Consider the following 15823-nt stretch of genomic DNA (forward strand, 5'->3'; position numbering starts at 1 on the left):
GCAGGTGAAAAACTCAGGGTAAGTGGCAATTATTTGCCTTCTCTGCTTATTCTTGTCTGCCATCTGTATCTCTATCTCTTTGTCTCTACATATTACCTGTTCTATTACTTCAATGTTTTTTTGTTGTTGAAATATCTGTAAACTATATCTATCAAGGTTCCCACCATTTCTACTCGACTGAGGCCAGCATGATGTTGAAATGAGGGCTTTTGTGTGAGTTCCACCATGATCTTAAGCCACCCCTGAGAAGCAAGACAGCATTTCCTGATGGCAACACCCAAATTTGTTTGGGTTCTTTACTGGGCCTACTCCCCTGGCTTTGGCCGTGGAGAGGCAGCAGCAGAGCACTGGGCCTGTCCTCAGCTTTGGATCCCTAGACATGCCCTTCTGATTTCTCCCATTCACAGCTGGCTGCATGTATACATTCTCTCGGATTAGAACACTGTCCTTACACCATCACATATTCATTCAAGGGAGCTGTGGTCTGAACGTCGAGCTGTAGGTCCCTATGGGGCCTACTCTTGATGTGCAAAGCCACATGTTTGCACACAAAAATATTTTCATAAGCTTGGTCTTTGATACTCACAGCCATTGTCTCTGCTGTGAGTTCAAACAACAAGAAACCAGGAGAGGATAAAAATGCTCAAGAGAAACACTGTGGCAATTATTTCAGAGTCTCACCTTGCCATACTCTAGAAACAAGTAACTTGATTTTCTGAGTTTTTCTTGAAATTCTGCGTGTGTGTATGCTTGGTTGGTTGCTTGCTTTTTATACTAGCGTCATATAGTTGACTGCTGGAGCTTTCTCCCTCGATCTCTCTCTCTCTCTCTCTTCACTGTAACTTGGTGCCACCACAGTCTCTGCCGTGGCCATAGCTTTTCTTCTCTTGTACAGCTGCCATGTGCTGCAGGCTTTTATTGCTTTCCTCTTTCATTATTGCAAAAGTCTATTGACTCGTTTCTACACTTCTTTTTTTTTTCTATTATACTGCATCCCACATACAGATTGTTCATTTATTTATTCATTCATTCAAAAAACATTTTTAAAAGATTTTATTTATTTTATTTGAGAGAGAGAGAGAGTTAGTGGGGGTCAGCAGAGGGAGAGAAAGAGCTGAGCTCTTTTTCCCTGCTGAGCGTGCAGCCTGACACGGGGATCAATCTCACGACCCTGAGATCATGACCTGAGTCAAAATCAAGAGTCGGACACTTAACCACCCAGGTAACCACACTCAAAAAACACTGAGTGCCAACTGGGTAACTGGTCCCAGGCTGGATGCTGGTGATCTAACAATGAGTAAGTAACAAAGAACCTCTCCTTAGAGACCTCCTTTGAATCTTTCATGAGACAGACTGAAAACTATGTGATTAAAAATGTGTGGAGAAGTTCTGAGGTAGAAGTACAGGGAGCCACGGGGGAAACACAGCAGGGTCATCTGAGCCCGTCAGGGAGCCAGGCAACACTTCCTACGAGCTGTGAGTTTTAAACATAATCACTAATGGATGCAGAGGATTTAGGCAGAAAGAATACTCTTGGCAGGAAAAATGGTTTGTGGAAAGGACCAGAAATGAGAGGTGATATATAAAAGAAATTCTGTGTGGCCAGAGCCTGGAGCTCCCGTGTCTGGGACTGGGACCCAACAGCATGAGTCTGGAGAGACAGCACAGCAAAGATGGTCAAGGACCATGCTAGAAACTGGACGTCATCCTAAGGGCAATGAAAAGGACTGGTGGGTCTTCTAGTAGGAGATTAATTTAATTAGTTTGGGGATTGAGACACATTTAGGCAGGTTGTGAGTTAGAAAAAAAAAAAAAACTGGATACAAGACCTATTCCCAAGCTGAGTCTGCTAGCCAAGTGAGGAATGATGCTTAGCTGGATTAGGGTAAGAGTAAGGCCATATGAAGAGATATAAGGCCATGATCAGTGGCAGGTACACGGACAGAGGGAGCGTGCCGAGGTAGTCAGGATGACTTCTGAGTGTCTGAGGCAATCCCGTGCTTGGTAAGCGTCATTCACTGAGATGGTAAAGCAGTCAGACTGGGGTCCTGTTAGATGGTGTTTTGGCTAGGGATCCCAGAAACATCTGACTCTTGTCCAAACATAGTTACAGACAAGGTCCCTGAAGATCCAGTGGAAATGTATTTAAAAAATATAAAAGACAAGTAAACTAAAGAACATTAGCAGGGCTTTGGCTCCAAAGGACAGAGTGAAATTTAAAAGATGTGATGGATCACACAGGAAAATCCTGCATCCCTAGGCAAAAAGCCTTGGTTTTGCTGTTCTTTTCCTGCCAAGGCTGACATCGTCTCATATTCCACTAGCTTTTGTATTTTTGCCATAAGTCCTCATAATAGATTATAAGTTTCTTGAGAACTGTTGATTTGTTTGATACTCATGATTTCTTTATTCATACAGCAAATACTGAGTGTTTAGTGTATACATGGCACTCTGCTGGATGGTGAGATTATAAGAAGTCTATTACCTGGTGGGGGAGAATGACAAGGATCTAGGAAAGCGGGAAGCTGAATCAGTGCTTTTTTTTTTTTTTTTTTTTAAGATTTGTTTGTTTGAGAAAGAGAGAGCATGCACACGTAAGTTGGGGGGGAGAGGCAGAGGGAGAAGGAGGGAGAATCCTCAAGCCGACTCCCTGCTGAGCACAGAGCCCCATCAGTCCCAGGAGCCTGAGATCATGACCTGAGATGACACCAAGAATCAGTCACCCAACTGACTGAGCCATTCCAGTGCCCCCAGAATCTGTGCTCTTATGGAGCCATTCAGCAGGATCCCATGGGCTCAAGACAGATCCTGAACCCAGGGGGATGGGAATTTGACAGAATCAAGCTCAATGTTGTTCATAAAATATGGTACATATTTGGGCAGCCCGGGTGGCTCAGCGGTTTAGCGCCACCTTCAGCCTAGGGCCTGATCCTGGAGACCTGGGATCGAGTCCCAGGTCAGGCTCCCTGCATGGAGCCTGCTTCTCCCTCTGCCTGTGTCTCTATGTCTCTCCTGAATAAATAAAAATCTTTTAAAAAATCAGTTGTATTAAAAAAATATGACACATATTTGATGAATTAATTTTTTCTCTCATAGTTGAGAATCCTCATTCTTTTCTCTGATATTAAGGCCTTTAATAAACGCTTCTCAAAACCCATATTTTTTTCCCCATTATATCTTGGCTTACTCCTAGCAGATTAAGTTTTCATATATTAGGTGAGGAGGTGTGTTGAGGAAAATGTGTGGTGTGGCCATGAAGGAAAAAGACTGATCTCCCCAAGTTATATCCAAAACAAAACAAAACAAAACAAAGCAATTAAAGCCTCAGTCCTGTTACTTTGATAGACCGCACAGGTATAGGATACCCCGGTCCTATTTTACAGGGAAACAAAAAGATTAATCTGAGTCTAGTATTTAGATGTCTGATAGGCTCTGAGTACCTTTTGATGATTGTATAGAAAAGCTTGGATTTATCAAAATTAATTTCATAATAGAGCAATTTACCTCTACTGCTTTCTATTTTTAAGAAAATAAATCACATCTAATTGAAATATATGTAATATTAGTAGAAAAATAACTATCTTCCAGATTTTGTGCTGCCATCAGCACAAATGATCATTTAAAAAAACTGCTGAGGCTTTTCACCAAACAATGCTGGAGCAAGTGGACATTCATAGGGGAAATAATGAACATTGGCAGAAATCTCATACTTTAAAAAAAATTAACTGAACATGGATCATAAACTTTATATGTGGAAAAAAAACCTGTTAACACCTTTAGGAAAAAAAAATCTTCAGAATCTAGGTCTTAGACTGCAGACCCAAAGTACAATCCATAAAGGGAAAAAGTGGCACACAGGATCCCAACAGAATTAAAAATTTTTGCTCTGTAGGAGATCGTCTTGAGATCAAAAGCAAGCTACTGACTGGGGGGAAATATTTGCAAGCCACACCTCTGACAGAGGATTAGTATCTAGAAAATACAAAGATCTCTCAAAACTCAATATTGTAACAACAAACAATCCCACTGGAAAGTGGACAAGAGACATAAACAGACATTTGACTTAAGAGAATAAACAGACAGTAAACAAGCACATGAGAAGATATTCATTGTATTTGGTTGTGAGGGAAATGTGAATTTAAATCACAGGGAGATATCACTATTCACCTATCACAACGGCCCAAAAAAAAACTGTCAAGAATGCGAAAGAACAAGAGGAGACATGTGTTGATGGTTGGAAGGGAAACTGGTATTAGCCACTCTGGGAAACAGTTTGCTAGTTTCTTATTACAACCACCACATGACCCCACGGTCACACTCGTGGGCATTTTCTTCAGGGGAATAAACATTTCTATTACCTGCCCCCAAAACATGTACACAATGTTCATAGACGCTTTGTGAGAGCCCAGAACTGTGAATGACGCAGCTGACCTTCAACAGGTGAAAAGTCAAACTGTGGCAAATTGATATAATGGAATATTGCTAAGCAACAAGAAGGATAGGGTTACGGATACACCCAACAATTTAGATGAACTTCCAGAGAATTATGTTGCATGAAAAAAGGCAATCTCAAACGTCTCATACTGTATGACTACAGTGATATTACACTCTTGAAATTACAAGCTTATTGAACTAGCAAAGAGACCAGTGATGCCAGGTGTCAGAGTGTGGGAGGAGAGGTGGTTATGGGGGTGGCTACAAAAGGGCAAGGCAAGGATCCTTGTGGGGATGGAACTCTTCATCCTGACTGTATTAGTATCAGTATCTTAGTTGTGACATTGTAGCATCACTTTGCAAGATATTATCATTGGGACAAACTGGAGAGAAGGTACCTTGGATCCCTCCGCATTATTTCCAACTTCGTGTGAACCAGCAATTATCTTAAAATAAAAAGTTTAATTTAAAAATGTCACCTGCATTAATACCAAAAATACTACAACCATGAATTTCTACAAAAGGCTTTTAATGAAGTTTACTCCCTGAGTGTTCAGGGAAGGTAGAAATTTAGTTTAGCTAAGAAATAACTTCATTTATTACCAAGAAACACAATCTGCTCTATTTATTTGGGCACCCCCCCCCAACATATCTATATGAAGGGTTAGTGATTACTTTTTAAAAGGATTTTTAAAAATTTATTCATGAGAACACAGAGAGAGAGAGGCAGAGACACAGGCAGAGGGAGAAGCAGGCTCCCTGTGGGGAGCCTGATGCAGGACTCGATCCCAGGACCCCGGTATCACGGCCTGAGCCAAAGGCAGGTGCTCAACTACTGAGCCGCCCAGGCATCACAGTGACTATTTTTATAAACCAAATCTTCCATGTATCTCTCGGAACTGTGTAAGTTGTCAATCACAGAAAAATCCCACTTAAATGGCATGAACAGAAAAGAGAATAATATTTGGCTCATGAAATTAAAATACCTGGAGGAAGATTTTCCGGCATCGTTTGACTTATGCATGGTTATCATGTTCATAGACCTGTAGCTCCATTTCTATACAATTCTGTCCACTCCATCTTCAACCATACGTCATCTTTATCCTCAGGTTGGATTTCTCATGATATAGCAGTTCTAGAACTTACATCTTTAAGCCACACCATTGGCTTTCTTCTCAGGGAAGAGAAGAGACTTTCCTTCTATGGGACCCTCAGCTTTGCCTCTCATTGTTCTAAACTGAATCACTATTCCATCCCGAAACTATGGCCAGGGTAATAGGAAATGCTGAATGGCTCGAGAAAATGAGGTCCACCCTTCAGGCTGAGGTGGGGTTAACCCAGGGATGTGCTGGAGCTGGTGAGGACTTAGTTGCTGGAATCCATCACTGAATTTTCAGGAATTCTGGAAGCGGTTGTAAAAGACAGCTACCAATAAAACTTAAATTATAAAACATGTAATTAAGGTATACTAAAAATAAAGTGATAATACCCCAAATTCATATTTTCCTAATCATTTTATTATGATCTCTTCTCTTGAGTGTATTTATCTCTATAGTAACTGTGTGGTGGAAACACTGTATCACGAGGTACTAACTGTGCATGTTTTACCCATCTGCATCCGGGGATATCATTTTGGTGGCCTTAGGTTGGACACCGTGGGGGATATTTACACCATGTACAATGGATAGACACAAGGACTCAGGGCTTTTTTTCTGATCTTGGTGAGCCTGTTATTACACCTTTACTGGCACAACACTGGGCTAACCTCATGCAAGGCACATGGCTGGGAAATGTGGATGATCCTTTGGCAAAGTGGAGAAAAAATGCTGCTGGCAAGGGTATAGCGCACTGTCTACCATGTTCCAGAGGACTAGTGCACTTTCTAGATCCCTCCTTCAATTATTTTATATAGCGCTCTAGAGATTCATTGAGAGGTTCATAATCAGAGGCCAAAGTAAGAGAACTGGCTTTAGAGGACTGATTTCCTTCATTGTGTACTCTTCCTTCTGAACTACTCCTAAGCAAGAGCAAACTGAGTGAATTCCGAAACTGATTTGCATGACACCAAAATCCCCTGTTAGGTAATGGGCTTTCCATGCTGAGTAGGCCCTAGGCCGACTAGCTGCTTGGAGACTTCTGGGTACTGATTGTGCTTTTCTTTCCTACAGGAAATGATGCTATGATACTGCCTTGTTGTCGTTGAATCAGACTCAAGAGCCAGGAAAGCCCAATATTTGTGAACATCCCCTTAAGTGGAAACACTCATATGGAGAATGCATAAAATCCTTCTGAATGGTAATGCTGTTCCCATTTACCAAGGTTCTCAAACATCTCACAACCCTACCTAGTACAGCTAACACACACAGTCCCTAAGAGATTTCATGGGACCAAGGAACACCACAGTGATCTATTTTGCATCTGCCCTTCTCTGTGGCCAGTGCTTTTACCTAGATTCCATATTCATAACCCCAATTATCTCTCTGGAGTCTGGCTTCAGGTATATATAGAAGGCTATATTCTGCTGGGTACCTTTATAGGTTTGGATATGCAGCTTTGCTGGGGAACACTAAATTATTTACATAATAGAGGGAGAGGTATCTGGCCTTCTTGATTAATCAGAGTGAATAGATCTGGAGGCTATGTTTATTCTCTACTTTAATCCAGTGCATTAGAGAAAAAGTATCCATGGAATGGAGAAAAACCTAGAAGGCACAGCTGTGGAATTTGCAGCAAATCTGTAAATCTTGTCAGCAAACTCCCGGGACTTGCACAGACCATGGAGTGGTGAGGGCTGTGTAAACAGTACCAGGCTATCCAGGGTGTGTGCTCCCACTCAGGGTGCAGATGTATATAAACGAGGTTAAAATGTTTCCAATTATTTTCCTTAGTGGATGAAGCATTCTCTCCACCATCTTGTATGGATTATTTATTTACTTAACAAATTATTTCTACAAAAGTGGGTTCCACTAATTCTCAAGAAAACACTGGAAACCTTGAAGTTTGTTCAACCTCTGGGAAGTTTCCTAAGGAGTTGGTGAAATCTCCCTTTTGGAGACTTCCATAGAAATTAGTTAATTATTCTGCAAAGTCAAGTTTAATGGCAGCCTTACTGATTTACCAATGGAAAACTGGTTGGTGGTATTTAGCAAAGCAAACCATGCACATACTCTGTGACCCAGCAAGCTCACTCTTGGGTATATACCCAACAGAAAGACATATGTATCTTTACCAAAAGACGTGTACTAGAATATGGATAGTAGCATTATTCTCAATAGCTGAAGACGAGAGATAACACAAATGTCCATCTATTGTAGGTGCACAAATGAGTCATAGTATTGCTACATAAAGGGATACCACAAAGCAAGAACAATGATCAATCTACAACTAGATGAGTCTCACAATGACGAATATCTCACAATGTGATGTGCCAACACTGAGGAAGAGTGTACATACTGATGATTGCTTCATATAAAGTTCTCAAGCTGACAAATCTAACAGATATCACTGGGAGTGTTGGTAATGATGGTAAGTGGCATGACAGGGCTTCTTGGATGGTGCTAATTTCTTGATTTGGGAATGGTTATTCCACCTTAGAAAAATACTCTTAGCTGCTTAATTATGTATGCACGATAGTATATTGAATGTTCCCCTTGCCCCCAATCTACATCCACATCAAACCCTGGAGCCTGTGAATAGCAACTTGTTTGGTAAAAGGATCTTTACAGATGTAATGAAGTTAAAGGTATTGAAATCATGAGATCATTTGGGATTAACAGGGTAGGCCATAAATTCAAGACAAGGGTCCTTGTAAGAGACCCAAAGAGGGGTGCCTGGGTGATGCAGTCAGCTAAGTATCTGACTCTTGGTTTCAGCTCAGGTGGTGATCTCAGGGTCATGAGATCCAGCCCCACTGTGGGCTCTGTGCTCAGCGTGGAGTCTGTTTGAGATTCTCTCTCCTTTTCCCTCTGCCCCTTACACTTCTGTTCTTTGTCTCTAAAATAAATAAATAAATCTTTTTCTAAAAAAAGAGAGACACACAGACAGAAAACAAGGCAATGTGATGACAGAGGCAGAGTGATGTGCTAGGGCCACAGGCCAGACACACAGTGAAGGACACACAGTGGATGTGGAGATAAATGCAGAGATTGAGGCCATGTGGCCATAAGCCAAAGATGGCCTAAGCCTCTAGAAGTTGACACACAGGAATGGAACAGATCCTCCCCTGGAACCTCTTGAAAGAGTGGGGCCATTGCAACCCCCTGATTTAGAATTTCTTCTAACCTCTAGCACCGTGAGAGAACAAAGTTATGATTTACTTCCCCAAGTTTGTGGCAATTTGTTAAAATATCCCCAGGAAACGACTACATCTACCTTCTGCATATTTGCTATATTTCATCGCAGTCTCCTCTGAAAGGGTACCCTTTCATTTAGCAGGTGGTTGACAGTGAGGCAAATATCATTTTAGCTTGATCTCTTCCAGGCATTTTACCTGCTTACAATAGGTAAGAGGATGTGTTTCCACCTGTGCATATGCATCGTCTCTCTTTCTGAAAAAGAAGCATCCAGTCCTGCCCACGCAACCTGCTGCCACATGCCACACTGGATTCTGTCCTCACTGTTTGTTTCTGTATGGAGGGCAGTTCTCATGCAACCTTCCAGGAACTCTCTCCGTAATCTGAAGAAAGCCCGAGATAACAGGATACCCAATTTTTTGCATGGTACTGTGCATAAAGAAACTCAGTTAACATGACTAAACCCAGTGTGATCTTTACTTACATCTGAGTAAGTAAAGAAAAACATTCCAATATAATGGCTTCATAATTTACTTCAACCATTTAAAAAATCTTTCCCTCTTCTTCCCTCTAACTCCGTATCTCTCACACTTCTTAGGCACCCAAAGGGGTGTATGTGCGCTCTCCCCCAAATCTCCATGAAAATCTCTCCTCTAAAGTGAGCCAACGAGAGTTTTACATTTCCTCCTACTCTTTGCTCTTGCCTCTGGTTTTCCTTCTCTCTTAGAAACAAACTGTGACTTCTTCTTTTGAAAATTCTGCATTTCTTCCTCTTGTTCTTGCTTTGTCTCCTGTTCTCTACCAGCAAGCTGGAGGAACTGAGCTCGGAGGCTTACCTTCTCTCTTGGAAACCAGGGCTGAGGCCAAGTGAACAGAAAAGCTTCTATTTCGCTGAGGGGTTGGGGCGAGTGGGTGGGCATACAGATAAACAGGCTGTAAAGGTTTCGACACTAGTACCTTATTTTATCCACATCATATGAATATCACATAAAGTAACAGAACTCAAACTGGCCAATGAAAATCCTTTGACTGATTTTCTTAACTTTTTTCCTCTGGAATGCCAGTTTCTATCTCAGTGGTGAGAGAAGGCAGGCAAATACTATTTCTCAAGGCCCAAGCACTGCCATGGATATTTTACCCACTTAACTTTCAATGCAACCTGGTGATTATGGAGTTTTTAATTTCAACTTTGCAAAAGAGGATCTAAAGAAACAGAATATTGAGGATCACAGGTGTAAAATTTTTATCAGGCCAGGATTCGAATACAGGATTGTCTGCTGCCAAAGCCTAGGCCTGCTTTTTGCTTAAATCATTCATCAACAGTATTCATGGAGCACCCACTAGGTCACCAGACACTGTGTTGGGTGTAGAAATTACAGAGATAGAAGACATAGCTGCTGGCCTTGAGGAGCTGCACTGCCCAAATGTTTCCCCTGTACCTCTCACACTCTATCCCCTAGTTTCTGCAAATTCTGGAATCATATCTTGGTGCCTTGCCTATTTGCTTTCATTACTTGCTATGATCCACAAGAATAAAAACTCCTTCTATAGATGCTTCATTGAACATATAGCATTTATATATCAATTGAGTAATGAGCAATAGTTTTTAAGTAAGTTCTAGAGGCCAATCACTGAGCTAGACACTGTACCAAGGGAGACACAAAATGAATGAGACACAGTAACCCTCCAACTGTTTGCTTTCTGCTGGGGAAGGCAACCATGCCCAACGTCTTGGTAACTACAAGTAGGGAGAAGGCTTATAGCAGACGAAAGCATTTGCTGCAGGCAACAAAGTGTGAGGCATGATGAAACTACTGGTACGTTTATATGGAGTGGACAGCTTATATTGTAATTATATAGACAGATCTGGAGAAAAGGTCAGAGTATCTGTTGAGATTTGGGTGGTTCAACATTTATTTCTCAGATCGAAAAAAACCCATGAATTACTGATTTTTTTTTTTTTTTTTTGCAATACTACCTGGGAAAATCCATGTGCCTCAAATATGGAAACTGGTTTTTCATGTCCAATTTTCCAGTTTCATTAATGGTTTATGTTTTATACCTTTTATATGAGTTAGGTAGGAAACAATGATCATAAGAAGGACATCAAGATAGAAGCAAGAAGAAGGTAGGGCCAAAATCTAACAACAGATGACAGAGATAGATGGGTTTATTTCTCCTCATTCTTTCAGACACAATTGCTTAGTTCCAGGCAAACAAGGCTTGATTTTCTGAGAATGTGGTTGCAACAAGGCGATATTGTGTATACATATGGAATGCTTTTGTGCACTGAATACTTGGTCTAGAATGCCTTAATGTTTACAACATTCACAGTTTGGGTTTTTTTTTTTTTTTTTACACAAGTAATACATGAATAAATTCTGATTAAAAAAATGATAGTCTTCCTTTTCATAGCTTCCTCTACCTTTTATATTTTTTCTCTCACAATCTTATGCTATTCTTCAGGGGTGACTATACTTCATAGAGAGATATGCAGACTTCTGGACCTTCTTCTATGGATTTATTCAGTTACAGATACACTACAGATATGTAGTTTTGTGTTATTTTTTTAGATAATAAAAATTATGCAAAAATATGTAAAAATTATGTAAAACCCCCCTAGCACTTACTGTTCTTACAGTTCTTAGACTGTATTTGCTTTTTTCATTTAACAGTATAACCTGGAAAACTTTTTATGTCAGTATGTGTGTGTGTATCTATATCTATATCTATATCTATCTATATCTATATCATCTATATCTATATCTATATATATCTCTATATGTATTTATATCTATCTATCTATCATCTATCTATCTATCTATCTTTCAAGCTGCTGGTCAGACATTCTGTAGTATGAATGTAGCATAATTATTTTTAACCAGACCTTTACAGATGAAATACTGGGTTTCTAATTTTTCACTATTATACACTGTTTTTGCAATGGGCTCCCTGGTACGTACCACTTTAGGACCAAGTGGGAGTATTTCTTTAGGATAACACTTGGAAGCAGAATTTTGAGAAATACTGTCAAGTTTTCCTCTCCTCTCCTGCCCTAATTTACATGTCTAATAAAAGTGTAGTACTGTGTCTATTCCCTAGATTTTTACCAGTACTACATATTATTAATATGTAAAAGTTTTGCAGATGTGCTAGGTTGACAACAGAGTATCATGTTTTAAATTTATATTTCTCTGATTACTACCAAGTTTGAACAAAATCTTCATGTATTTATTAGCTATTTGTATATTTTCTTCTATGAATTGCCTTTTGTCAGTCTCTGACTGGGGGGAAAGCCCTGCTGAGATTTCTGTATAAAACACCTGAAAAGACCATACCCAAATTTTGAAAGGACATAATGCTAATATGACTAACTTTCAGCTTTACTTGGTAATTTCTCTATCTTAAAATTCACTATCTTTTAACACCCAAGGATATTATAGGACTTACCAGAATCGCCACTTTTGTTTTGGCTTTTCCTCTTTGGTGCTCTCTTTTTGTATATTCGCTTTCAGATTTGAAGAATTCTCTTGTGCCTAGATTCTTATTCATTTACAGTAAAAGACAGTAAGTGATAACCAAGAGCTCTTCTCATTTGTAACCTAGGTCTGCTACAGAATAACCCTTACACAAATATAAGCAAATCACCCCTTCTCTCCTCCTTTTATTTTCTCTCTGTCCGGAGAAAAAGAGCCAGCCCACTGTACTTTGCCTGCTCCTCCCTGTCCCCTGGCTCCTGGCCCCTGCTGAGCAGCTCCATCTGATCTCCACTGCTTGAGGACTGGTCAGCATTCAGAACTCAGATGCAACTTCTCCAACTGGGATGATGTTGCTAGGACAAAAGTGGCTTCAGAGAGGGAAATTAGAGGGAATTAGAAACCTAAAACTGGATCTTGAATAGGGGCTTTTATTGACTGTCAAGAGGGAAAAAGATAAAAACTCAAGCTTTTCATCCAGGGTTTATCTGAGTTCCTAGTCTTGCTTCCCTCGTGACTCTCCCTCTGCTCCCTGTTTAGTGAGAGGGCAAGTTTTCCGATGAATACAGCCACAGGTGTTATCTAACATCTTATGAGTGACCTTGACTCAGAATCACCCAGTCAAGCTGTTCTTGAATGCTAGGTCCACAGAAACTGTGAAATATATAAATAAATTATTATTGCTTTAGCTGCTTGGGGAATTTGTTATACAACATTAGCTAACAACCACAAGCTGTATGGCCTTGGGCAGTGTCCATATGTGTAAGCTGATACTAACAGAACTTCCTTTATAGGATTATTGATAAGATTATATGGGTTAATACATGCCAAGTGTGTATATTAGTACCCAGCATATAGTAATTACTACATATTTGCTGGATATGAGTTATTTTTCACCATGCCAATCTGCACTATGTCCAGCCTTTTTAGGAAAAGAATTTCTCAGCCTGGCTTAAGTGCCCAGTCATGCCCATCTTCCATGGCTAGGACATTGTTGTCTACAGCATCTTGTTGACTCAAGTTTGGGTTTTGTGGACTAAAGAGCCTCATTCTTATTTTGTGAATTAAATATTAATTATGCCTAATGATATCATAGTATAAACCCCTATTATCCTAACCCACAATGGATACTAGTCCTTTGTATTACTCTACAATTCCCTTCTCATCTGTTTACTTCATTCAAGCACCTTCCCAAACAGAAGAGCTTCCTGCTCCCAATCCTCACCCTTGAGATTCAAATCTTGAGCTTTCAAGGTTTTGATGCAGTCAGTAGAGGGAAGATGAGATCTTCCTAACCAAAGGGTGACTCTTATGGGGAGAGGTTCTTTTCTGTCCTTGGGATTTATTTGCCTTCCTCTCAGAGGTAGACATTAGGCACCTGTGTGCTTGACAGAGGATAGGACTTGAAAGGTCATTTCACCCAATCTCTCGTTTTAGAGACAAAGCTCTCAAGTGACCGGAACTTGACGGTGGCTACTGAAACCAAGGCTGGGACCGAAGCAGTTTCCTTGACCTTGAGTTCCTTTTGTCCAGCACTTAATCCTTCCTTTTGTGAGGATGCAGCAACTGGATGAGAACAGTTTTCATTGGCAACTGGGCTTGGGGTATCTTTGCCATCAACAGCATTCCTGTCTATTTCCCTCAGTCTCAATAAATTGGAACAAGGCTGACGTCTCCCCCTCTCCTGTTTCCCAGCAGGATCATGACCTCATAGCAGGACGGTTACCAATTTCATGTCCAGTGTGTTTGAAATCTTTTAGAGCCAAAGAGGTTTGTGTTGCTAATTTTTCTCTGCTATAATGCTCTGTGGTTATGGAACAGTCCTTGGACTTGAAACACTGCTTTACTTGGAGACTTTTCCTTTTCATTTGTGAACACTAATGGGGAAGGTGATTTATTCACAGAACCCTGAAGGTTCTAGATGTTTTGTTTGCCAATTTATGGGTAAGATTCTAAAAGTGGCTAATTAGCAGATTCTACATCTGGTAGCTGTACTGGCTGGGTAAAGCATCAGGCACAGTCACGAGACTCCAAAGGGGATTTTCACAATTATTTTAGAGACTATAAGGAAATGCTCTCTAAATAAACTAGTAGGAACACGCTCTTGCTGAAAATCAGTCTGAATCTGGCCTCCCAAATTGTAGCCAAAGAAAAAAGATGGGGGGAAGGAATGAAAGCATTTAGACGTCCTTTAACCATCAAACTGCAAACACAAGAGGTATGCCTGGATATGGGAAACCTGAAACGTAGGAAGCGATGAAACAAATTAGCAACAGAAGCACTAGCTCGCCTCTCCTTCGTGGCACTGTTATTAAAGTTCAAATGTCTTTGATATGATTAAAATCATCTTTTTAGGATACTGCCACATTGGAAGAACCACAAAAGGATGCTGAATGAGTTGAGAGAAATACACAAGTGGATCAGCAAGATGACAGCTGCTGCATTGAAATCGGGATTGTAATATGTCAGTTTGCAACCCATCACATATAATCCAGACAGAGACATAGCTTCTCGTCTGCCTCATTATGATTTCCTTCTGTCTGGTGCGGTTTGGGTCACATCTGTTGGCTGCATTCTCATCTTCGTGAGATCTGCATTGAGTGATAGTTTAAACCCCGTGTTTATCTATGTCTGTGGTTCTTACTTCTCTTCCAGGGAAGTCTCCAGAGAAGACCAGTATCCCCTGATGCGAGTGACTTGGTTTTATTAATCCACAGTGGGTGCCTGCATTCGGGCAATTCCATATGTTTCATGCTAGGATACTAGATGCATTCATTATGTGTACCTTTTAGTCCCTGTCATCTCAGGAAAAAATAATCTGAGAAAATACAAGCTTCATAAGAACTTCTTGGATATCTCACACTGACGTGAAACACAACTGTTCACAATAAATAAAACAAGCTGCTTGACTTTTGCCTGTTTTCTACTCATACACTGCTTTGTCTCCCATGATAAAAGATTGAGAAACATTGAATATGTTCAAGCCTAGGAAATCCTTTTGCATTTCATCCATTGCTAATGTTTCATATCTGCTCATTGAATCTAACCCTTGATTTCTGTTGTAGACATATGTAATCTGAAGGCATGCAACATTTTGCAAATGTTGGCCCATATTTTTATTTCATAAGGTCTTATTTGGTCTGTCGACCAAATTTTGATTACTTCCATATTGCTCTTAATTGCCTTAATATCCCCAAAGACATTCCTATTTTGTGCATCCCTTTATCTTTGCTTCTTTTATCTCTTGCTGTGAGAGTACAAAATTGCTGACATACTCAATGTATTTAAATCCTGAGTGTTGCAGAAGAGTTTTCAAATCTGTTTTAATTTTCTGATACTCAGCTGAGGACCATTACACATTCTGTTCAGTTAATCTGTTTTTAATCATATCTGTAAGTGCTAACGTTGTACATGAGAGAAATGGTGCATAAAGTAAAACCAGACCAACTGTATTTTAGCATACATCAAGTTAAATTCTTACTTTGTTCTACCTATAAATGTTTTTGTCTTATAGTTGTGTTGTTTTGACTTATGATAGAACTTCTCTACAAAGAATTTATGATACTCTACTGAAAAGCGCAGCTTATGCATGTTAAAAATATTTGTTAATTATTACCCATC

The 15823-nt window shown here is 40.1% G+C and overlaps 2 long non-coding RNA genes across 2 annotated transcripts in view; one reads left to right on the forward strand and one right to left on the reverse strand.

Annotated features, from left to right (window-relative positions):
- Nucleotides 1-15823, reverse strand: part of LOC140641255 (uncharacterized) — a 254655-nt gene that overhangs the window by 28924 nt on the left and 209908 nt on the right. The gene's annotated exons all lie outside the window — the stretch shown is intronic.
- LOC140641257 (uncharacterized) lies at nt 1340-15075 on the forward strand. Its single transcript, XR_012037802.1, has 4 exons — nt 1340-1476; nt 6603-6729; nt 7749-7959; nt 14558-15075. It is a non-coding gene; the product is annotated as an uncharacterized lncRNA (long non-coding RNA).

This window comes from Canis lupus, chromosome 10 (genome assembly GCF_048164855.1).
Source record: "Canis lupus baileyi chromosome 10, mCanLup2.hap1, whole genome shotgun sequence".
Classification (NCBI taxonomy): Eukaryota; Metazoa; Chordata; class Mammalia; order Carnivora; family Canidae; genus Canis; species Canis lupus.